General features: G+C 36.4%; 2 protein-coding genes across 3 annotated transcripts in view; both read right to left on the reverse strand.

Moving 5' to 3' along the window:
• LOC122757189 (protein kinase 4-like) overlaps positions 1 to 13948 on the reverse strand; it is a 29724-nt gene extending 15776 nt beyond the window's left edge. The window contains exon 1 of the mRNA XM_044008673.1: positions 13482 to 13948. The gene's annotated coding sequence lies outside the window, so the exon portion shown is untranslated. The remainder of the gene's footprint in view (positions 1 to 13481) is intronic.
• Positions 1 to 23988, reverse strand: part of LOC26527527 (putative neural-cadherin 2) — a 182567-nt gene that overhangs the window by 69997 nt on the left and 88582 nt on the right. The gene's annotated exons all lie outside the window — the stretch shown is intronic.

Raw genomic sequence — 23988 nt, forward strand, 5'->3', positions numbered from 1 at the left:
TAAAAGTGACACATACATTTGACCTGATTTTGCGAGCACATTCTTTACGCGTCCTTCGCCACGCCACGCTATGCCACGCCCCGCCCCGCCTCTCCATGCCGCCTCCTGCCACTACCACTTGTGTGCACGTCGCTGCTTGGCTGGCTTAATCCAAGTTTAAAATTATAAACTAACGATCCACCAAAGCACGCACACACATACACACCCACACGTACTCGAAGTGGGGCGTGGCAAGTGGAGGCGCCACAGAGCAAGGATTAAGTTTGGCGCACTGAACCGTGCGTGAACTAATGCGGGATCCTGTGCATTCGTCCTTGCATGCGCTACAATCACATCCAGCGCATGCTTGTGTGTGTGTTGTCGGTTCGCTGTGCATGTGTGGGAGCAGTTAGCAAGGTCCATTCAGTTGTCGCGCCTTAGTTAGCTGATGGCAAAACAAAACAACAGCGAAAAAGGAGAGCAAAGGAGAGGAGAGGGAGAGAGAGAGAGAGAGAGAGAGCAAGAAAAATGCAACCGACGCACACGTATGAAATGTGCAACAGCATTGCAATTAAACCGAGTGGAGGAGCAGGAGGCACTGCATTGAAATCTAGAGAGAGAGAGAGAGAAAGAGACAGTGAGAGCGAGACAGCTTAAAGGAAGCAGCAGCAAAAGTATCTCGCTAAGCTTATTGTCATGTCGCAGGAGTAACTCACGAATGAAAGCGACAAATGTACGCTGACAATTTACAGTGGAGTGTGGGTAGAGTGGGGGGGAAGGGGGTTGTCTAAAGAGATTTTATCAATCCCACAACTATGTCTAATTAATCCCAGCGTCAAACTACTACTCTCTAAGCAACCCTCGCCGATTCCAAATTTCATTTACTCTTTTTAATTAGTGTGCGCGATATGTGACAATGCGAAGTTAGTTTTTATTGATTGGCTTAGCTGCTAATTGAATGAATGTGCTCAACCCCATTCGCTGCATTGCAGAAATAGTTAATTTTAAATAAAGTTAAAGCTATTTGAATCACATATTGTGGGATAATGCTAGCTAATGCAGTACTCTATCTCTTTCTATCTCTTTATCTCTTCTGTATAAGTACGACTTTCCCTTTACTCTATTCTTAGCTACGATCTATAAAGCTACAAATCTATTCAAAGTTCAAACTCCTCAGGTTTGTATAGCTTTTTCATAGATAATTCTCATATTTTATATATAGCATTTATCAAAAATCTCAAAAAGGCTTAAAATGGTAATTAAAATTTGCAAAAATTATATTTAAAATGTATTTAAAAGTTTCATTTTTCATTTTCTCGTTGATTCTTATTTAAAAAAAAAAATAAAATAAAAAATAAATAAATAAAAATAAAAATAAAATAAAAGAAAAAATAATAAATAAATAAATGAAATAAATATAAAAAAAAAATATTTAAAAAAAAATTAAAAAAATAAAATAAAATAAATAATAAAAAACAAAAATACAAAACAAGAAAAAATCTTCTTCAAAGAGATACTTTCCTCTCGCTTTCGCGCCTAACACAATGTATTCGACCTGCCCTCGCGTTTGCCCCCACCCGCATCCTCGCTCTCACCCTCACTCATTGTCATCCAGCTCGTTTGTCCGCGTCTCTGAAAAAATTGCCGCCAGCTCTGTTGATAATACGAAACGCTAATTAAATTTATAAAAATTAATTTACGAGGCGCGCCGAGACAATTTGTAAGATTCTCTTGCCAGCGGCAATGGGAAAGAAATGTAGTGAAAAAAAAAAAAAAAACAAGAGAACAAAATATGAAAAAGCAAATAATAAAAAAAATAAGAATAAAAAAAATAAAAATAAAAAAAATGTGAAGCTTGCAATAAACTGAACTGACTTAATTAGCAAGCGTCGCTGCTGCTGCTGCTGCTGCGTTTGGATGTCTATATAGAACAGAGAAATTAAAACACAGCTCTGTGCGCATTCACCCTCCACCTCATAGCTCATCATCATTCGCTCAAGCCAGCGAAAAGTTGGCCCAAACTCATGAAAAAGTTTCGTGCAGCAGAGATTGCAGCTTGAAGGCGGCAGCTCGCCTTAAATGTTGAACTTGTTGGACGCAGCGCAGCTGCTTGACAATAATTTGAACGTGTCTCAAGTTGATCATTAGCATATTTCATAGGCAAACAACAAAAAGAAAGCCCCACCGTCAGCTGGGGGTTGTCGGTGGAGGGGGGGTGGGGGAGGCGTTGCTTAGGAATTGGCGCAGGGACATATTTTGCCTATTGCCTGTCAAGTAAGTAGACAACGCATTAGACTGCAGGAGCAGCTAAAGGCTATGCAGATGCAGATGCAGAGAAAGAGAGAGGGAGGGTGAGAGTGAGGGAGAGGGACCGACCAAGTGCGGGTTATATATGCAGAGCTGAACTCCTTTGCCTCTTAGCCAGCTGCTGTTTACACATCGACGTCTTTGACGCGCCCGAAAATGCGCTCAGCCGTGTGACCCATTTAGCCAAGTCTCCAACTGGCTCTAAAAAAGGAAAATGCAAAGAAAAACAGCAGCAAAAAAAAAAAAAATGTGAAAAATTATGAGCTGCAACTTTTGTTGCATATGCATGAGGCACGGCGGATGCTGCCGTTGCCGTTGCCGTTGCCTTTGCACCCCACTATGGGGAAAAATCCAAATTATCGGGTATTAATTAATAACTTAAAAACTAAGCCAGATTTTTTGATCCGGTTTTTGTATTATTAATATGTATACCATCAGAAATATATTTTAGAAAAATGGGCGTGTCACCGCCCACCCAAAAAAAATTTATTAAAATTTTGTATTAAAAATTTTTTTTTTTTTTTAAGAATTTTGCTTGTTCATACTTTAAAATAATAATTTTAATTGAAAACAATCGAACTTTCATAAAATCGAAATTAGTTTTCTTCAGTTTCGAGTTCCAAATCAGCCAGAAATATTGATCCGCTAAAAAAATTCGGGTTCTTCAACTGATTTAATTGTGCCTTCAACTTTACATAATACAATACGTACAACTTCATTAGACAGCGACCTTTATGCTTTCAAACTCTTTTCTAAAGATTTGCCGAAGAAATAATCTGATCAGATGTATCCATTGTTAAAAACCATCAGCGAAATTATGGATTCTGCTCTCATGCTCTCATGCATGATGAAATTAGTCTGATTTATAGACCTGGTTGGGCAAATCAGACGCTTCCCTTACCAAAAAAGCCTACAGGATGAACAGTACTTTCCATAATCTGCCTCAAATGAACAATTATTTTTATAAACATTTGCTGTCATAGGCAGTCATTCATAGTTGTCAGCTAGTTTTTTGTTCCTGCTGCATTTCTTCCATTTGTAATTTATATTTTGGCAAAAAAAGCGGCTTTTGCTTTTTTAATATCATTTATAAGTTGAATCAATATTAGTCTTATTTAGTTTCAAAATCACAATTACTATTTCTTGGTTAGAGTTGCCTTTTTCATTGAGCCAAATATCACACAGGTCAGCTCATAGTCACCTGCTAAAAATTGATTTGCGCCGGTTGTGCGCAAAAGTGCACATTGAGACAAAGGCACTAAGATCCCAATTGATTACTCTATAACATGCAATTGGAATTACACTGGTGCGCCCTGGTGGCTGTTTTATATGTCTTTGCAAAGTTTAATTTTATTTACAAGAAATGAAATTTGACAACATTTGCTAATTATACAATAAATGATTAAAATAAGTTCAAACATCAATTGGTTTTTAAGCCAACGCATAGTAGAAGCCCTAAAAATTCATATCCTTTTTAAATTTCTCAAAAATAATGTCTGGTCATTGAATAACGATGATTTGAAAATCGGCTAACACAAATTGTAAGCTGAAGGCAAATGCTTTTCGAAGATAACAGCTGACTTTAACAGCTGTTAGGCTTAACAGTGGACTGTTATTCAACATTTTGGGTACAGTACCTTAAAGTTTGGAGTTTTATTAAGATGTTAACATAAAAAAATTATAAATTTTCATACTTCGCAAAAATGACTAAATACCCGAAAAACGGCAAAATTCCCCATAGTGCACCCATCGCAGCCGTCGGCTGCAGTTAACATAAAATCATTTGATGAATTGTGCGCATTTTATGCCGGCAAAGCAGGTGGCTACGCTGCCAGAGCGTTGCCAGATAGTTGCCAGCAATATGCGCAAAATTTACTAGCACTCATGAGCTGCGAAATTTAAGGTGCGCTAAGCTGCCTTCAGTGGCTTGCGATGTGCTTCAGATATTGCTTAAAATGTTTTCTTTACGAGTTGCCTGTGTGCTTAAATAAATATTAGCTATAAAGTTCTGCAGATGCTGATCATTAATAAAGCTAATTTAGAAGCTATTAATTTTATTAATTTATTTAATTTATTTATTTCCATTTTTAATTATTTATTATACAAATTATTAATTTTTTATATTTTTATTTTATTTTTTTTTTAATGTTATTTATTTATTATTTTAATAAGTTTTCTGCTGTCTTAATATTTTTATTATTATTATTATTATTAAATTATTATTATTATTATTCTTATTATTATTATTATTATTATTATTATTATTATTATTATAAATAAAAACAGTAAATAAAAAATAATACATATTAAAAAAATTAAATAATAACTAAATACACAATAGTAAAGAAATATTCTGGTAAAACTAACATGATCTAGCATAAAAGCGAAATGTGTCTTGCCTGATGCTGGCATTCGCTGACCAAATAAGTAGGCAACAGATTTTTAATTTTTAATGTCATATAGCAATAGTACAGATCGACATTGTTATATAGCAAAATAGTTTTACCAGATTCATGCATTAGTTAATACTACTTTTTCTTGGATACCATGAGGCATCAGCCTTCGGAAAAGCCCTCATAATTGATGTATTTAGTTTTGAGCTGTCGTGCACATTTGATCTATATTATATTTTGCGCGCTCGCTGCTCTTAAAAAATGAAAAATTATGAATATTCGCTTAAGTCTTTCACTACCCTGACTTCACTTTAAAAGCAATCTATCGTTCACTTGAATGGTTTCAGCATGAGTTGGCGCCTTACGATCTATTCTCATTTGATCCTCTTACACAAATAATTCAATTAATGCCAATTTATCAATTCTCTCAGTATTTCATTAACGTTATCCCAGCAACGGCAAAGGTAAATGGAGCAGCGTGGAGTTGTTAACGGTTACTTTAAATTCGAACAGCTAATGAGTTTAAAAGGCGGAAAAGGGCTGAAATTGCGTCAGAGCCCAAAAACATGAAGTCGAACTTCCTTAATGGGCTTTTCCCTACGGTTGCTATATGAACTGACAATTCAAAGAAAAAACACTCAAGACCTTTTAGATATTCCTCTTCTTTTCGCCTGCTAGATATTTAAAAGACAAAAAATCGACGCGTCATTTAAGTGAATTAGTTCTAAATTTAATTATAATTAAGTGAATTATATGCATACTGTACTTCATTAGCCAGAAACCAAGTAACCAAATAGCTTTGGCTCATTCTCTGTGGATGACGATTTGGGGTGCTGACTGTGCCACGCCCAGAGGCACACACAAACACACACACACACACTTGAAAGTTAATTTATGCGGAAATCTTACAATTAACAAATAGATGCTGTGGCATCCAAACAATTTAATCAAATCTACAACAATGAACAGCGGCAACAACAACGGAAACTTAATTAAATTTCCGCGTGCTACGCCCCCAAATACACTTCGCATCGTCGCCAACAACTTGCAACTTGTTTTTTTTTTTTTTTTTTTTTGGCATTTGCTACTTGAAAAAAAAAAAAAAAAGAAAAGAAAGCTGAACGAAATACGGACACGAAATTGAGAGTGAAAGCGAGCAGCGAGCCCAAAGCACCCGCTGGCATTGAAGGGCGGCACGAGGGGGCGTGGCTATCATTCACAATGAATTTCGCCTGTTGATGTTACCCAATTTAACTGTGTTCGAGGCGGTTGGGCGTGCATAGTGGGTGCGAATATGCCTTGCCATTTCATGCTAATCATCGAGCTTAAGCTATTTAATTCCCAGCAGTTCCGCTCGCCCACATGCTATTGCTCTCCCCTCTCTCTCTCTCTCTCTCTCTCTCTCTCTCTCTCTCTTCCACTCACAGCTCAAATCCGTGTAATTAACTTTGGAGTCAATTTGTGCGCGTTAGAGAGAGGGAGTACCCCTACTATGCCTGTCCATCAGGCCTTGTCAGGTGCATACATATACAGATGGCATTTTTCAGCGAATCTGTTTTTTGTTGGAAATTAACTTTTAACGCATGCTCGAATTCTAATTAACGCAGCAACAACAATTCGACTGCCAAATGTGGCCTACTTGAAATATTTTTATTTAGCTGAGCTATTTCTCACGCTGAATATCAAATTACCGACACGAAACTGACCAGCTGAATAGGTTGAAATTTTGGTCTATACGATTTGTTCTTGTTGTTGTTGTAGAAATGGCAACTTTGTGCATGCTGGAAAATATTACAAGCGCCAAAAGTCCAAACAAAAAATTGGTTACTTTGTATTCCGGTTGAAGGCAGGAAAGAAGTGAGATAAAATAGTATAAATAATAAATACCCTGTATATTCAACTGTAAGCAAGCTAGGCACCAAAGGGCGTGGCTGCATATAACAGGGAATTTTATCAGTTACCAAATGCCAACTGAACGAATCCAGCTCACCTGCAGTCGACTCTTACGGGGTATGTAAAAACTGAATTTTAACATTTTCATCTTTGTTGCAAAAGTGGGTCAATAAATTTGCAAGTAATGCATAAATTTTGGATGCTGCGAGCGGAAACACCAACTGAAACTGGAGCCGAATGAATGCAAGTGAAGCGCGGAAACGTGGCGTAAACTGAAAGCAGTCGCTGCAGTCCGTGGGAGGCGCGGCATTAAAATAAATAAAAATTAATTGACTTGCAGCAAATGGAAAGTAAATAAGGCACCACTCAAGTGGCTCGCAGCTCTCGGCAGCTGTTCAAATTGTTTGCATGCATACACATGCACAAGTGTTCAGCGCTGCTTGATGGTTGAGGGGGCGTGCCAGGAATGGCAGCAACTTTATTAAGTAAACAAAGCAAGGCAAAGCAAAAAAAAAAAAAAAAAAAAAGAAAACACAAGTAGAATAAAATATAAAACATGAAATTAACTCAAGTTGTCTGGGCGCTTGTCAATTGGCCATTTCGCTCTAAGACCTGCTCTGGGGGGGAGGCGAAAAGTAGACGACACACACACATATATAGCACATCAAATCTGCAGCTGCAAAATGTTTGCTACAACTCTGATGGCTGCAACAAGAATTGTGGCATAACAAATTAAATGAAGACCAGCCAGCAAATGTAACTGCAAAAACACACAATATTATTTATAAATAAATCTAGTTTTTTATTTGAATATTTTCCTTTTTCATATGTATTTTGCATATAGACAGCAATTTCTTTGCCAAACTTTCTGCTAGCTGAGCAAAAAGTTTTGTTTGCTCTCAAATTTTACATAAAGTTGAAGTTGTGCATAAACTTGAGCGCTGGACATCTCCATTCCACTCAGGCCCTGACACCTGTCTCCAAAAAAAACAACTTGACTTTGCCCTCCTTTTGGCTTTGGCGTGTCCTCTTTCTGCTACACACACACACACACACACACACAGAGACAGACATAGAGTGAGAGTGAGAGCGAGAGCGAAGGAGAGAGACACTCACATGCATATGCACATTTGATATGCCCAACTTGCCAACTTGCACTTGTTTTCAGTTTCGGCCGCATGCATTTTCATGCTCGTCTCTGTTTTTGGTGCATTGCCACAGCTGCCACGCCTCCCACATAACTCGGGCCCTTCACTTTTTTGATTGCCGCATGCATGCATACATACAATTTAAGTTCTTTTTGAGACTCTCTCTGCTGGCTGAAAGTATTCCTCAACTCAAAGGCCACTGGTATTTGCCAGCGCTTTCCTTTCACTCCTCTCTCTTGGCATTCAATTAGAAGTTTCGTATATTATTAAATTGTATAGCCGACGCTTTTGATATAGATATTATTTTGTGAGTTCTGAAAGTTGGGAAGTTTTCAGTTTGAAGAATTGACGTTAAATAAGTCTTTGATACAAACCAATTAAAATTGTAGATATTAGCTATTAAAGTACTTGGGTACGCACCAAGGGCTATATCATTAATACTGTAACCTTATGATATTTTTATTATTATTGTTTAATTTTTTATTTTTGTATTATTCAATTCTATGTTTTACAAAATATTTGTCTATAAAGGATTGGTCAAAGGACATTAGTTCATCTAAAAATATTAACAGGACTTTCTGGTATTTTTATACAATTTTTCTGTATATTTTGTTTTTATATTTATGATTTCATTTTTTATAAACTATAATTTTTTGTATTTTATTTCATAAAAAATATATTTTTGTTTTTTTTTTTTTTTTTTTTTTTTTTTTTTTAATAACGTTTATTTGTTTATTTATTAATTATTTTAATATATCTATATTTTTTACATGAAAATATTTTTGTTTATATTTGCTTGTTGTTATTCTATTTATTGCTTTAATTTTTTTTTTAAGTTTATTTTACTTATTTGCATTTTAAAATTTATTTATTTATTATTATTATTATATATATATTTTTTTTTGTATTTGTATACGGTTTTATCTATTTTTATTTTATTTATTTTTGTATTTATTATTAGTTTTTATTTTATATGTCAATTTTTTATTTAGTTTTTTTTTTTTTTTTTTTTTTTATCGTGCAAAACATTAAAATTAAATATTTTCAAGAAAACGTATGAGAACAAAAATGATAATAATATAAATTTGTATGGCGGTTAAGGTTTCAGCTTCTATTTAGCAATTATTCAATTAATATTTGCATCATGATTTAATGCTCGATTCCGGTAAAATTTATGAAGCTGAATAAAGTCCCTGAAATAATCAAGTAAAATTTTTGGAGTTGATCAGATAGATAGTTTGATTTATTTTGTGTTCGTTTCTAATTTATGTAAACCAAATTGCTTAGTTCAGCTGGTCGAAAGTGCTGGCAGCGCCACCTGCCGTGATAGTTTGACAAGCACACACACCCACACACACACACACTGGCACACATACACCCACAAAGTTTTGGCCACGTCGTGAATTGAAATTGGTTTTAATGAACCGTCCGTTACGCTCAGCCTGACCCGGGCGCAAATTGATTGGCGGCCACTGTAAACCGCAAATGCTCGTCGTCAATAACTGCGGTGTTTTGGTAAAGGTCCGCGAAGCTGCGGCGTTTTGTGGGCCCATTTGCAGTGCTCGCGAAATCTGCTGAGGTGTGAAAGCCAAAAGTTATTGGAGCACGTGCTCCAGTCTCCGCACACCGCCTCCCTACAGCTTGTGAGCAATTAGATGCAATAAATCACAGCCGTTTATCTCCTCTCGCTCTCACTCTCTCGCTCACTCTGTGTGTGCGGGTTGGCCACAGGCGGACTGGGATAGCCAGGATTGTTCACTCGCCTGCTGGCTGTAGGCTCGAATAATGCTCACATGACTGAGCCCGCGCTTTGTGCAGCCAGCCAAGCGTGCGCCTGTCGGCTCAAATAGTTAGCTGCCATATAAATGTGTGTGTATATATAGAGACATATCTATTTCTACAATATATATATATATATACACACACTCATATATATATCAGGCTTATTGACACGCCTGAAATCTTGGCACGACGCCCGTGGCACTCGCGCTTGATTCACGTAATTGGCAACAGATTTTTGGCGCTTTGTTTGCAGATTGATTGCAATTGCCGTAACTCCATATGACACAAGGCTCTATACCGCTTCATATATTTTTGGCATTAGGCGACTTCAACAGATAAGCGGGATAATAGAGCAAAAATAAAGCGCTGGTACGCATTTCAAGAGGGAAGCTTATACAGAAAAGATATTAGTGTATCTTAAAAATGTAGCATACTTTTCAGCGCGCTGAACTGCTGGAGTTGCAGTTTCATATCCGCTGTCCTAAGCTGAAAATATGAAATCAAGCAAGCTTAATTGAATAGAATATGACTTGAATATGGAGAAGATTGATTTTTAAAATAAGGAGTAATGGCTTCATATATTATCAGTATTTATAACATTTACGACACTTCCAAACCATATTCGATTTTATTTATTTATTTATTTTTTTTATTTAACTAAGTAATATAGCTTTATTATTATTATTTTTTTTTTTAACTTAAGTTATTTAATTATTTTATTTTATTATTATCTTTTTTTAGTCAGTAGAAGATATTTGTGAAAGACCCCAACACCCACCACCAGGAAAACCCTTTCTTTAAGCTATAAACTCAGCTTCACTTAAGTCTTCAAAATGTTTCAACTTTGAAGTCTGAATTTATGTTTTGGTAAACATAAAAAATTAATAAATTCTTTAGCATAAATTAAAGGTAATTTTAACCTGATTCCGCTGCCATCCCCATTGGGATATTAAGTTCAAAGCACGCCTGAACACTTCGGTGCAGAATCATAAATTAGTTCTTTTGATTTGTGCTACCCAATCAAAATTCAAGTTCAGCCAGTCTCAGGGGACAGGCAGAAAGACGTAACCCTGACACATATATCGCATAATCGTAATAATAATGTTGCATGCTTTTAATGGCGCCACATGTGAAGTTTATATGCCCAACCAAAGTGCCACAAAGTGTAATAGTCACACACACACACACACACACACACACACACACACACACACACACACACACACACACACACACACACACGTCATATAAATGAAGCGGAAATAATAAATTATGCGAGTGGAGGAGCAGCGACTCACTTGCAGTTGGACTCGAGAGATGAAAGCCAAAAAGTCGTGAGGTGCAAAAGTAAACGAGACTTTTTATGTTCAGGTGGTATATACGCATACACACACACACACACACACATATATATATATATTATAATGTGTGTGTGCGTATTGCGGGCTAGGGGCACTTTTATGTTTCATGTATAAGTCGTTTTAATTATGCAGCAGGCTGGCTAAAATACAAATGCAAAACTCATGTATGTAAGCTCTGGCTTAATATCAATTTGCGGCGCAGGAAAACATTTGAAACCAATTAACAGACAGAGAGAGAAAGAGAGAGACAGATAAGGAGAGAGAGAGAGACAGAGATAGAGAGAGAGGGAGAGGACAAGCTGCTGGACTACATGTCCATCCGGTTTTATAGCTTGATTTATGCAACTAATTAGCAAAGCATCATAATTAAGGTGCAGGTAACTCTATGCCCACACACACTCACACACCCACTCACACACACACACACACACATGACACTCAGCACAGGTCTGGTCCACAATTATTATTATTATTTTATTAGTGCGTTTGGCGCATTGATGAGCCAGTCCCACGTAAATTGATAGCTGCTGTTAGGCCCCAGCCTCGCTCTAATTGCAGCTTTTGCATAAATCATAAGCTCTGGCTCAACAACTTGGGCTTAGTGTAATTAAGCTCCACACAAACACGCCCAATTACGCCCTAATCGAGAGCGGGCTGAGGGAAAAGTTCGTAACAGCGGAGTCAAGCTGAGCTTTGGTTGAACTTTCATAATTTTTCCCAGTTGGTTTGGCAGCAGCAGTTAGCGCTGATTGGTAAACTGATTGATTGATTGATGGTTGGTTGACGTGATCGTTAACGTTTGGCCAGCTGACGCCCACAGCGCGCCGTTGACTACACTTCTCATGTATGTGGGTGTGTCTCTCTCTCTCTCTCTCTCTCTCTCTCTCTCTCTCTCTGCTGCTTTTGTTGCTGGCGTTGTCATAAATTGAGATTAATCATGTTTCGGTTGGCCTTTTTTCTGGTTCTGGATTGACGTCGTATACAACACGATAGCACTTAAGCGGCTTAGCAAGCGTTGCCCTTTTATATGCGTCAAACCACGCCCCCTACCTCCAGGCCCACAAACTCTTAACACATCAATATCACACATATATAGATTAATGTGTTTATGTGTGTGTGTGTAAAACACGCAATTGAGTTGGCTTTGATTTGATTGACATTGTTGTTGTTGCTTTTATGTTTCATATAAAACAGATGCACATAATTTATAAATTATTTAAAATCCATTTCAGTTTTTTTTTTTTTTTTCTTAATTGTGAACAATTTGTTATGTTGGCTTAACACTTTTTTATTTTATTTCATTTGCATCGTGGGTTGGTATTTATTTTTTTCTTAGCTTTTGTTTTTTCTGTTTCGCTGTCCATTAATATTTTTTTCATTAAAGTTTGAATTTTTTTAGAACTGACGTCCAACACTTAACTTTTTCATGAATGATTTTTTCGTTTTAAGTTGTTTCTTAATAAATATTTAATTATTTTTAAAAGCGATTTTTTTTATATATTTCAAGCATTTATGACAAATTATTTTGTGGGTAAGACACAAAACGGATTTCTACATTTCATTTTAAAGTATATTTTATTATTTATACTTTTATAATGCTGACTGATTCTATTTATTTGTTTGGTTTTTTTTTTATTTTTTATGTACATAAATAATTCTTATGTATTTATTTTTGTATGATTATTATTTACATTTTGTTTATTCTAATATGTGTTGTATCAGCATAATTTTTAATACTTTTTACTTTGAAGATGCTTTTTGTTTAATTGTTTTTTTTTTTTTTTTTTTATTATTATTATTATTCAATTTAAATATTTTATTCAATTTTATTTCATTGTATGTGAATTAAACAACATTTTGCATTCTACATTTTATTTTATTTTTTTAAATAATTTTTACGAAAATTATTATTATTTAATTTTAGCAATCAATTTTGTTATTATATTATAATAAATTATAATTTGCTTGCTGTTAACTTTCAATATTATTGCCAACTTTCCTTGGCTTGATGTCAACTCTTAATCGTATTTCTATTTTGTATTTATGGTGATTGAATATAAATTATAAGCCGATTTAAACCCGTAATGCTGTTCGCACAACGGTTTCGGTTTTTAATAGCCTTTGGAAATGAAGAGCTTCACACGTGCCGAGCTCAATGGAGCGCTCCTTTGTTAAATATGCTCTCGATTGTCAGGTCATCAATGCAGTTTAATCAGAATTATCATGATAATCGCATAGGGTGCGGATTAATTAAACTGTTTACACGCGCGCTTTGATTATGATTAACTGGCATTTAAATGGCCAACAGCTTCACACGCCATTTGTTACACACACTCAAAGACTCAAACACTCACACACTCATACACACTCACGCAGCCGCACGCACACTGAATGATATATAGTGTAGGCACTCGTATTATTTTCATTTTTAATTTAATTCATTTCATTATTTATGTTGGCATTTTGATTCGTTTGAACATTGTGTTATCAGGTCGCATCAAGTGCGAGTGCCCATAAATTTTCGGCTATCATATCACATTAATATAATTTATCTGCTCGCATTTCGCTGCACTCCAAACGCCGACACACACTCCACGCACAGACAGAAAAACACAAACCATTTATTGCCTCCGACAACTTTACATTGAATTTTATATTCGGGTGTAATCTTTCATGTGCCCAGCACACGCCACGAACTCTAATCGCATGGAAAATACTGTTAAACGTAACGGTCTATCTGACATCCACACAGCAGCCGAAAACGCGCGCACCGCCGTCAACAGCTAAAAATGTACTAACCGTAGCCGAGCAGCTGCCCCAGCCACCAGGATGCTGTACAGCTGTAAGATGCTATGCTAACAGTCATAACAGCCTTAACAGCAGCTGTAGCTGTTAGACCGGCTCATGCTTACTGGGTAACGGTTGATAAGCGGACGACAGCATTGGGTGACTGCTCTTAATTTGTGTATCGTTGGGGCACTGTTAAATGCGCTCACTAGGTTAGTAGGTTGACCTACTGCCGGCACCAGTGCCATTTATGCCGGCTTTAACAGAGGGAAATTTGCTCTTTGCCGCACAGCGAGCCGGCTGCTGTTAACTTGCAGGGAAAGTGTTAAGTTACACTGACTGCTCAACAAGTAAAATATTGGCTGACTTTATGAATTATTAGAAACAATAATAAAATATATAACTACTTGTCTAATTATGATTATGATAAAAAATCTATTTTGATTTCAATTCACAGATTAAATAATTTAATCAAATTTTAATTGAAAAAATGTTTATTAGCTTTCTGTAATTAAAAGCAGGCAACATTTATTTACCAAAGTTCATATAACTTTCCACTTCGCATATTTTATTGTAACTTGCTCTTCAACAAACTAATCGCTTGTCTTACATTGTATTTTAACAGCTTGAACACTTTTAACATTTCTTATTTCGCACTCTTAACTGGCTAACATCGAGTTACATTGTTTTGCTGCTCGCTTCTCTTTACCATTTCCCACGCTGTTAACATAGAGCTCTGTTAACTCTCTTATTGCTGCGCTCTCTTTGACTACAAAGTGTTAACTTAAATTCCCATTCATCAAGTCAGCTTAGCTGTAACATGGCACCTCGAACTAACCCCGTCGCAAGTTTTATAAAATTATTTGTCATAAATTTCAGTGTGGCCCACAAATCATTGAGTTGTCTTATAAACTGTCTCTGAATTTCGATTAATGCAGCAGCTCTCATTATTCAAATGAACCATTATTAATGAGAGCTTGATATGTAGTTAAATAAATTTTTAGTAATTTAAGGACTGCTAATATCTATACTATATCTAAATTATAAATATTTCATTATATATTTTAATTTCTGACTTAATCTACATATAAGTATTAATTATTAAGGGCATATTTAAGTAATTAAAAAATTATATATTTTTTCGCTAGGGTAGTTAAGCTATGGCATACCTTTATCGGTAAAAATTGTTTAAGCCCTTTGCTCTTTATATTTTGTATTTAATAAAACAATGTTGTCAACGTCTCCACGAATTGCTGCGTTGTCAAAGGTATGCACACACACACCGACATACATATACAATATATATATATATCTGTTTATGTGTTTGTGTGTGGCATGTCCTGGCCAAAGGTTCTGCTGCAACGTGGCAACAAGAAGCACACAGTAAAAATATTATGCATGCCTTCGCTGGCTTGTTGAAAGTTGAAAGCTTTCGCACACACACACACACACAAATGGACACCCACACACACACACACGTATACAGTTTAAATATAATTTTTAATGCTTCTTTCCACGCACTCAGCAGTAGACGAGGCAAAATTTTTACATCAATTGAATTGACAGGATTTTAAAGCGAATTTGCCTTTTATATTATTATTATTATTAAACAATATTTAATTTATTTACTGAAAAAAAAATTAAGTACACAACGTTTTTTCTTGCTAAAAAAAAACATGTATTTACTTTAGTTTTACGAATTTTTTATTTTTACTCTTTTCTTTTCTGTTGAATGAAAAACCAGTGGAGTAAAATACGCGTATTTATGTTAAGCGTTTACCGTTATTTACTTATGGGCAAATTGTGCAAATAAATGTTAAATAAATGTTGTTACTTACAGCTCGGCCAGCAAGTCAATCTGATACTTACCTGGAAAAAAGAGAGAGAAAAAGAGAGAGCATTAGAGTGTGAGGGAGATGCAAAGGTAAACAAATCTAAAAACATGTAAATTCCATAAATATTATTATAGCACAAATTAGCATGTGGAGCGAGTTTTTCATATTCAATGTGATATTTTTATTTATTTATTTCTGTTTTTTTTTTTTGTTACTAATTTACTAGTTTTGTTTATTTGCAGAATTTAAAAATATTTTGTAATTAGTTTGTATACTTTGTATATAAAATGAGAATTAGTATCGAAAGAATAGGCAAAGCAATTGCTCTAATGCAAAATTTTATTGCGAGAGTGAGAATCCTATTTCCTCAACTATACATCTGAAGCTCTTTCGTTAACACTTTTAAATTCGCTCTTCTTCTTCGGCTCAAGCTATGCTCTATCATCGCACTATAGCCATCGATCGATAGATTTATATTGTAGTCGGCCAATAAGAGATTAAAGGGAACAGTATCTATCGATACTTAACCATATCGATGGCTAAGAGGCTTCCGATAGTTGCGTGAGTGTGATATCCATGAATAGCTTAAGTAGAAGATGAAGAAGCAGAGCGTGCTTTTTAAAGAGACCACGAAGAAGTTCAGAAGCAGAGCTGTGAAAATAATACAATTAAATAACTATATAAACCCTACTAAACTATATATTAATTGCTGACCATATTGCTATTCCATCTAGTCTATCAATGCAAAACTATCGATAGTGAGATTATTATCACAATCGATAGTGAAAGCCATCTATCGGTATATTTGATTCAATTGCAATCTATATCGAAAGCATTATATAAACTCCAATCCATTGAAACCTGAAACCTGACCTCTGATTTCGGTTAACGCGGTTCCCTATGTGTGGCATTAACATCTCGAATTCTGACCTCAAGCAGTCTCAGAGCGGTGCGCGTGTTGGCCTAAGTCAAGTGATATGATATGGCTGGCGGCTAATTGAAAATTGAAGATTGAATAGACAGAATGCAGCTGACTGAATTTCGAGTTTACTTGCTTTCAATTAAATCCATGCAGAAGCAATTAAGAAAATAACCCAGAACAAGACTGCTGCTTGGCAGCTAAAACAGTCGCTGATATATAATTATCTATATCTAGATCCGCATCATAGTTAAATTGGCTGAGCATAGACATATTTGCATACACACTTAAGATAATTTCTAAATTAATGGAAAATCTTAAAAGTTATTTTAGGAGAATTTCACTTGCCGATAGTTCAGCTCAGTTCAGTCAATAAACAATCACGAATCTGATTGACAGCTTTTTGTAGACCAGCCCAAGACTCGACTAATTTTTGCGATTCGGCAATCGAGAGCTCTAGCCAGTTGATGGCTTATTGCATAAGCAATGCCACTGAGCCCAGACTTGGCCAGAGATAAGCCAAAAGCGTTGCCATTAGATGAAGCAAGTGCACAAATCATTTGGCCTGGCGTTTGGCTTTATCAAGCCAGAGCAGGAGTCGCAGCAGCTGCAGCAGCAGGAGTAGCAGCAGAACTACCAAATGCAGTCCGAAATATTTGAGAGGCTGACTAAAGCAATTGCTGCTCCTGCTACTCCTGCTGCTGCTGCTGCTACTCCTGCTACTCCTGCTGCTGCTGCTATTCCTGCTGCTGCTGCTACTCCTGCTACTCCTGCTGCTGCTGCTACTCCTGCTGCTGCTGCTGATGCGATACATTTGCTGGCTGAATTTATGAGCAGTGCCACAAATATGCAAAATATGAAAGGCTGTGGCAGCCACAGCTTCGCAATGTCGATGGCCCCAGCTACAGCTACAGCTCCTGCCCTCCACTTTCAGCCCACCCACCAGACGCATCTTGAAGCAACAAAGAAAAGGCTGGCAGTCTAATCGGCTCGTCGTGTCACATCTCGTCTCGTCTGGTCTCATCTCGACTAGTTTAGTCGAGTTGAGTTTAGTTTTCGTCTCTCGTTTCGGTTGTTGGCCTCTGGCAGCAGAAGCAGAAGCAGCAGCAGCAGCAACCGCAGAAATGCATTACGTATCCAAAATGTGCAGCTATTCAAGTTTTGCGCCATGTTTGTAGCTGTTGACTAAACGCATCCAAGTGCGGGGCTAATATCAAACGGAAGTGCCACACACACACACACAGTTGGCATGCCAGTCTGTGTGCGTGTGTGTGTGTGTGTGTGTGTTGGTTGCAGGTCACAGACTAATGCAATACATCTTAAGATGGGCCAACGTCGCTTGTTGATGCTGCCAGAGTTTTGCCTGCTTTTGGCGTGGTTTCCGCTGCCTTTTGAGAAATGCATGTGGAAAATGCCAAACCAACTGCATTTGTAACTGTACAGGCGGCAGCTACATCTAACTTTTCCAACAGTTAAGTGTACGCTCATGTGTGTGTGCGTGTGTCTGTGTCTGTGTCGGTGTGTGTGTTTGGCTAAGCGGCGCATTTCCTGGCCTGAGCCATCAACTAAATAGCATTCATTTGCCTTGATTTATGCAGGCGAACAGCAAGTAGATGAAAATAGACTAAGAATAATATGTAGACGTTTGCTCTTATCGAGTTTACCCGACCAGCAGATGCTGTGTAATGAGAAAGTTCCTTGAACTAGATCATTAGCAAGTCAGAGGGAGTTGTTATATGTCATATTAGGATTATATACTTGAATAAACTTTAATTTAAAGTAGACGCAATTGTATAACTGCATATTCTTTAGTTCTACCCTTAACAGTCACTGTCAAATGTTGCAGAAAATAACTCTTATACATATTCTATATATTTCTCAGCTAATTGCTAATTTCTAATTGGCTTTTTCTTATACATTTTAATTATTGTTTAGCAAAAAACTAATACTAATACTAATTAACTAATTCTGTTAAAAGTTGCTGTCAATTCCTACCACTACCTAATTAACTCTGGGACTCATCAGACAAATTTTCAAGCTTTTGCTCCTGTCAATTTTTCACTTTAGGGCAGCCAATGAAGCCTTAAATCAATTTCTATTGGGACTTTTGTTGAAATGAAACCAAAATTATTTCTACTCCTCACAAATGCTATTAATAGTTGTTGCCAAATGTAGTCAAATTTAAGTTGTAGACGTATCTAATAAATTCTCTAGCTCATGTTTATGTCAATTTGATAGCTTAAGTCACGTTGCCAACCAATAAATCCATATATTTAATAACATATACTTTGCACAACTAATTTTAAAAGTTGCTGTCAAATCTGAGTGTCAAAATACTATATAGTATGATGCACTTGACAGTCCATAGAATATGTATCCCTTTTTTGTGACTTGTGTCAAGTTTAATAACTAAGAATATTTAACATGTCTTACATCACCTGGAAAGCTGCCTAACAAATACAACACAGCTTGACTCTGACTGTCAAAGTTAACATGCACCTGCTAATAGTGCTATTTAGATGGCCCCTCATCCGCTTAACCCATCCACCCCATAGCGCATCCATTACAGGGTATTCAGCAAAGAGCCAGCGAGGCACATTGCGCTGCCTCGTGCCGCCCGTGAATTTATGCCCCAAATGACACTTTAAAGTTGCAATAAAATTCAAGTCAAGTTATTTATAGGGCCAGTCAGCGATGTAATTACTTTTTCAACACGCACATGACGAGCGGCTCGCCTCAACATACCAAACGAATAAGTGCCAGGTCAAAAGCAATGGCTGCATTAGCAGCGCACTCCCCCCCAGCCCGAATGCAGCACTGCAATTGATAAATTGGCAATAGCCTCCCCATTCTCGCTCTACTCCTACTCTCTCTCTCTCTCACTCTCTCCCTCGCCTCGTCCTGCCGCCAGCGAGTCGACTGTCGCCTGCCATTGACAGTTCAATGTGCGCACTGATGCGTAAATATCAACTGCAATACACACACTAACACACACATACACACACACACACACACACACACACACACACACACACAGCGAGCAACATTCGTCCACATTCGCTTTCATTTATTTCCACTTTTTTTGCGCCTTGATTCCTCTTTGCGCTTTTTATGGCAGTTCGTGACCGAGTTGCACTCACTTTAAGTTCCTTTTTCTCTTTTTCCTTTTTTTTGCTGTTACTGTTTTTCTTGCATTTTATTTTATATTTTCCTTCACGTCTCTTCTTTTTTTGTGGGTATCGTGGTCTGCGAAATTGAATTAGTGACATTGGCAGTTGCTTTACTAATCTGGAAGTGGATCTCAGCCACCTTTCGCAGCAGCGCGATAATTTCAAAGGGGTTTGTGAGCGCCTTTTAACCGTTACATAATCATATATTGCTTTACTCGTTTTTTCCTTTGAGCTTTTTTTTTTTTAATTGAAAGTTTTTTTTTAAGACGCATTTACAAGGAGCTGAAACGCTAAAAATGTTTTAAAATTGAAAAAAAAAAATAAATAAATAAATAAATAAATATATAATTTATATATTTTTAATATATAATTTCATATGTAGAATAAATAAAAAAAAAAAAATATATATATATATATATATATATATTTATATATTTATATAATAAGATGTTTTCATATATATTTTAGTATGATTATACTATTTATTTATTCATATTCAACTAAATTTAAATGTATTTGAAAGGAATAAAGCTATTCGAACATTTTTAGTTTATGCAAAACAATTATATAAAAATTGTTCACGGATATAATATAAAATAAATTTCGTTTAGAAAGCAATATATAAATACACACATACACAGACCAGCAGACATACACAAACATCGCCTCTCCCTCTCTCTCTCTCTCTTGCCTTTCGCCTTGAAAGACAGCTACAAAAGTGCGCATATAAAAATCTCATAAATTGAAATAAATAAGAAAAATAACAATTTCAATAGCACACACACAATCACTCACACACACACACACACACACACACATACAGAGCCCTTTCTCTGTGTAGACTTTGCTGCAATATTCATAACTCTTTTTAAATGTGGTCAAGTGCTGTTAGCTCATCCTCCTCAGGCACTGTTTTGTTGCTGTTGCTGTTGCCGTTATTGGCATGTGGGCAGTGGACCTTGGCTGCCACGCCCACATTGGCATACACAGTCGAGTGCGCTTAGCTCTGGACTTGCTCGACCCAACTTGAGTCGCTGAGCGAAATTTTATTAAAAAACCGAGATGAATGGCTTCTACACTATACAGCATAGCATAGCACCGACCCATCTCTGAGCACAGGGTGGCACACTCGAAAAAGTGTCCATTGGATTGCCGAGTAAGTGTATAATTCTGTCCTGTCACTGCCACCAGGGTGGCAAGGGCGCTGCTCTTCACTCAACTCACAAGCTCAAATGCAACAAAGCAACTTAACGCGGAGTTTATCTTCTCTCCTCTTCTTCTTTTTTCTTAGGGACTGCAGTGATGGGAGCGTGACACGATAATAAAGAGTCTATGGGCATAGATCAATTGGAGATTGTCTACGAAATGCCCATTGTATTTATAATTTAAGGTAGAGAATAAAAAGTGTATAAGATTTGTATATTTTGAATTAATCATAATGTTTTATAAATTATTTTCCAATCAATAGAAAAATTGTAAAAAATATAAAAAATTATATACTGTAAATTTTATTAAGTAACGCAAAAGTTGTTGATTTACTAAAAGAATTTCGTAATCTAGTATTTCTTTTCCAGTATTTTTTGCATCAACTTTCTTTATAAGAGGGGTCATTATAAGAGTTGAGAAATCAACTATCTAAATATATATAAAATATTAATTTAGCCTTAACTTATTGCTAGTTTTCCTCTAGTATTTTTTGAAGAATTTTTTTTTTTAAGTTTTACATTATATTTTTAAAATGAGTATAATATAAAAAAACTCTTATTTTCTGTGGTATGTGCTAGTCTTTCTCAAGCATTTTTTCAGGAATTTTGTAAATTGCAGTCTTGAAGTGTACACAAAAATGCTTAGCTTTAGCTGCATATACATATAACTTGCTAATCATACTAAAAAAAAATATATATATATATATATATATGAAAATAATAAGTACACCCAAAAAATTCTGAAGATTCTGTCATAACTAATTAATTTGTGATATTTTTGAAAAAAAAAAAAAAAAAAAAAACTGGATGGTAACTTTAAAAATGCAATTTGCAAATATGATGCATGCCAAAAAAAAAAAAAAAAAAAAATTATATTTCCCATTTATTTCTCATTTCTAACTGACTTTAAGATACTTAAAAAATATTAAAGTAGCCTTTGCTGTATATATGTAGGTCACATTTGTATTTTCCTTATGTTTTCCTATTAAATTTCCCTTTGACTCTCGCTCATCTCTATGTGGATTGGCGAGTCCCGGCAGAGCAGACTCCCGGCAGAGCAGAGTCCCGGCAGCAGGATCAGTAGTTTGGCCATTTCGTTTTCGACATGCAATTGCCATTGCACTGACTTGTATTTATATTATATTCCACAGCCACACGCATTCACACACACGCACACAAACACACTCACCATCTGGCATTACTTCATGGGCGCGTGTATGTGTGTGTGTGTGTGTGTGTGTGTGTGGCGCATTGTCTGTCGATTTATGGGTTTTATTTGGCTACTTTTACAATTCATATATGAGAACTTGGTGCTACGTGGGACATGTTTGAGTCTGCGACTACCTCTCCCTCTCCCTCTCCCTCTCCGACTCCTGCTCCGACTCCTGCTGCAACTCTTACGGCTGTTGTTGCTGCTTCCTTTCGTTTGGCATTTATCGCCTTTTGTATATTGTTAGCTTATTGCACACATTTATTGCACTCTGCACCCAATGTAACGTGGCTTTTGTTGCACTGTACAGATACATATATATATATATACATACTATATTTATATATATCTAGCTGCTTCTTCTTCTTCGTCTTTTTTGTGGATTAGAATGTGGACATTGCAATGCTTTACACTTGCTCGTTATTATGTTGACTTTTATTGGGTTTTTGCGAACTTGTTACTGCTGCCACTCCTGCTCTGGCTCCTGCTCTGGCTGCTGTAGTGGCTCATAATTCATTCTGACAATTGTTGCCAATGGCTTCGCAAACTGTGCAAGTGAAGGATTGCAGAGCGCTGTGGTGCGGGGCCAGGATTGAGCATCTATCGAGCTAGCTCAAATTATTGCCATGCTGTGTTTTCCTTTGCTTACTAAATTGTTGATACAGAGAGCTTATTTGGTTTGTCTTAATTTTATATTTATTTGCTCTCTCTCTCTCTATATATATATATAAATATATATATATTGTCATTGGATTCCATACTATATATATTAATTAAGAGAAAACAACTTTACCTAGCCAGCTTTGACTAGCAAATACCCTGCAGCTTCACTTAAGCTGAGTCTGTGCAGTGAAATTCTCTTAAGAACAGCAATCTAATATATATTCTAATAAAATATACCATCAAGAACCTACTCCACAGACATTGATAAAAATCTATTGTTGACCTGTTGTATGCCATTTAGAGCAGCCGCAGGCTCTCGGATGGGACTACCACAAATTCTCATCAGTTAAATTGCAATTAAATTCACACTCGACTGCCACAGCAAATCCTTTGTCCTGTCTGAGGCTATATTTGGTCGCCAGCAAAACGGGCTCAGCATATGGTTTCTATTTTTTTAATTTTTTTTTTATTATTTGCTTTTGGGTCAAACGGAACAAGTGTTGTGTGCAGAGGGGGGGCATACTTGGTGTTTAGCCACAAAGCCTCGGACTCGTTTCAGAATTGTTCACATGGTTTAAGTGAAATAGGCAAAGGCAATTAAAGCAGGCGACGACAACCACAAGACACAGTGAAAGAGAGAGAGAGAGAGAGAGAGAGAGAGGAACGATGATAAGATCCTTAAAAGTAATTACAGCACATATTAAGTATTTATGAAACGATAAAACGTTTAGAAACTGCCACCACAGGCGGCAATGCCAGGCAGCCAACAGAAACGAGGCCAAGAAACAATAATTTGCAAATCCAAAGAGCAGAACAGCAGCGCATAGACAGCAGCCATTTAGGCTCTGCGGGTCTGGGCTATAAAAAACTTTAAAGCGGAAATAAAATGTAGCAAAATAATATATAAAAATGTTGCTTTGGCTCGTAAAAAGTGAACACAACTTGGCCGGGAAGGGATTCAATTGGCATCTGTCTCAAGGCTGGCGCCGACAAAAAAAGTACGAAATCTGAAAAAAAACAACTAAAACCAAACAAAATTGTAGCAGAGGCAACAAAAATTGTTTTTGTTTTTTTTTTTCAGCTTTTTTTAGTTACTCAACAACTAAAAAAGTTAACTCTGGTCACACTGTAAGCTTTCGTTTACTGCCTCCGTATCTCTCTAACTCACTGTCTCTCTTTCTCTCTCTCTCACTCTCTCTCTCGCTCCCTTTGGTTCGTTGTCCTACGATTAGTGCAGGAACTTTGCAAAGTTTTTGCGGTCTTCAGTTCCTACACTTTACGTTGTCGCATCGGCCAAGTTTGTGCAAATAGTTTATGGTTATTGCATGCACACCAC

This window comes from Drosophila mojavensis, unplaced genomic scaffold (genome assembly GCF_018153725.1).
Source record: "Drosophila mojavensis isolate 15081-1352.22 unplaced genomic scaffold, ASM1815372v1 contig_36, whole genome shotgun sequence".
Lineage (NCBI taxonomy): Eukaryota > Metazoa > Arthropoda > Insecta > Diptera > Drosophilidae > Drosophila > Drosophila mojavensis.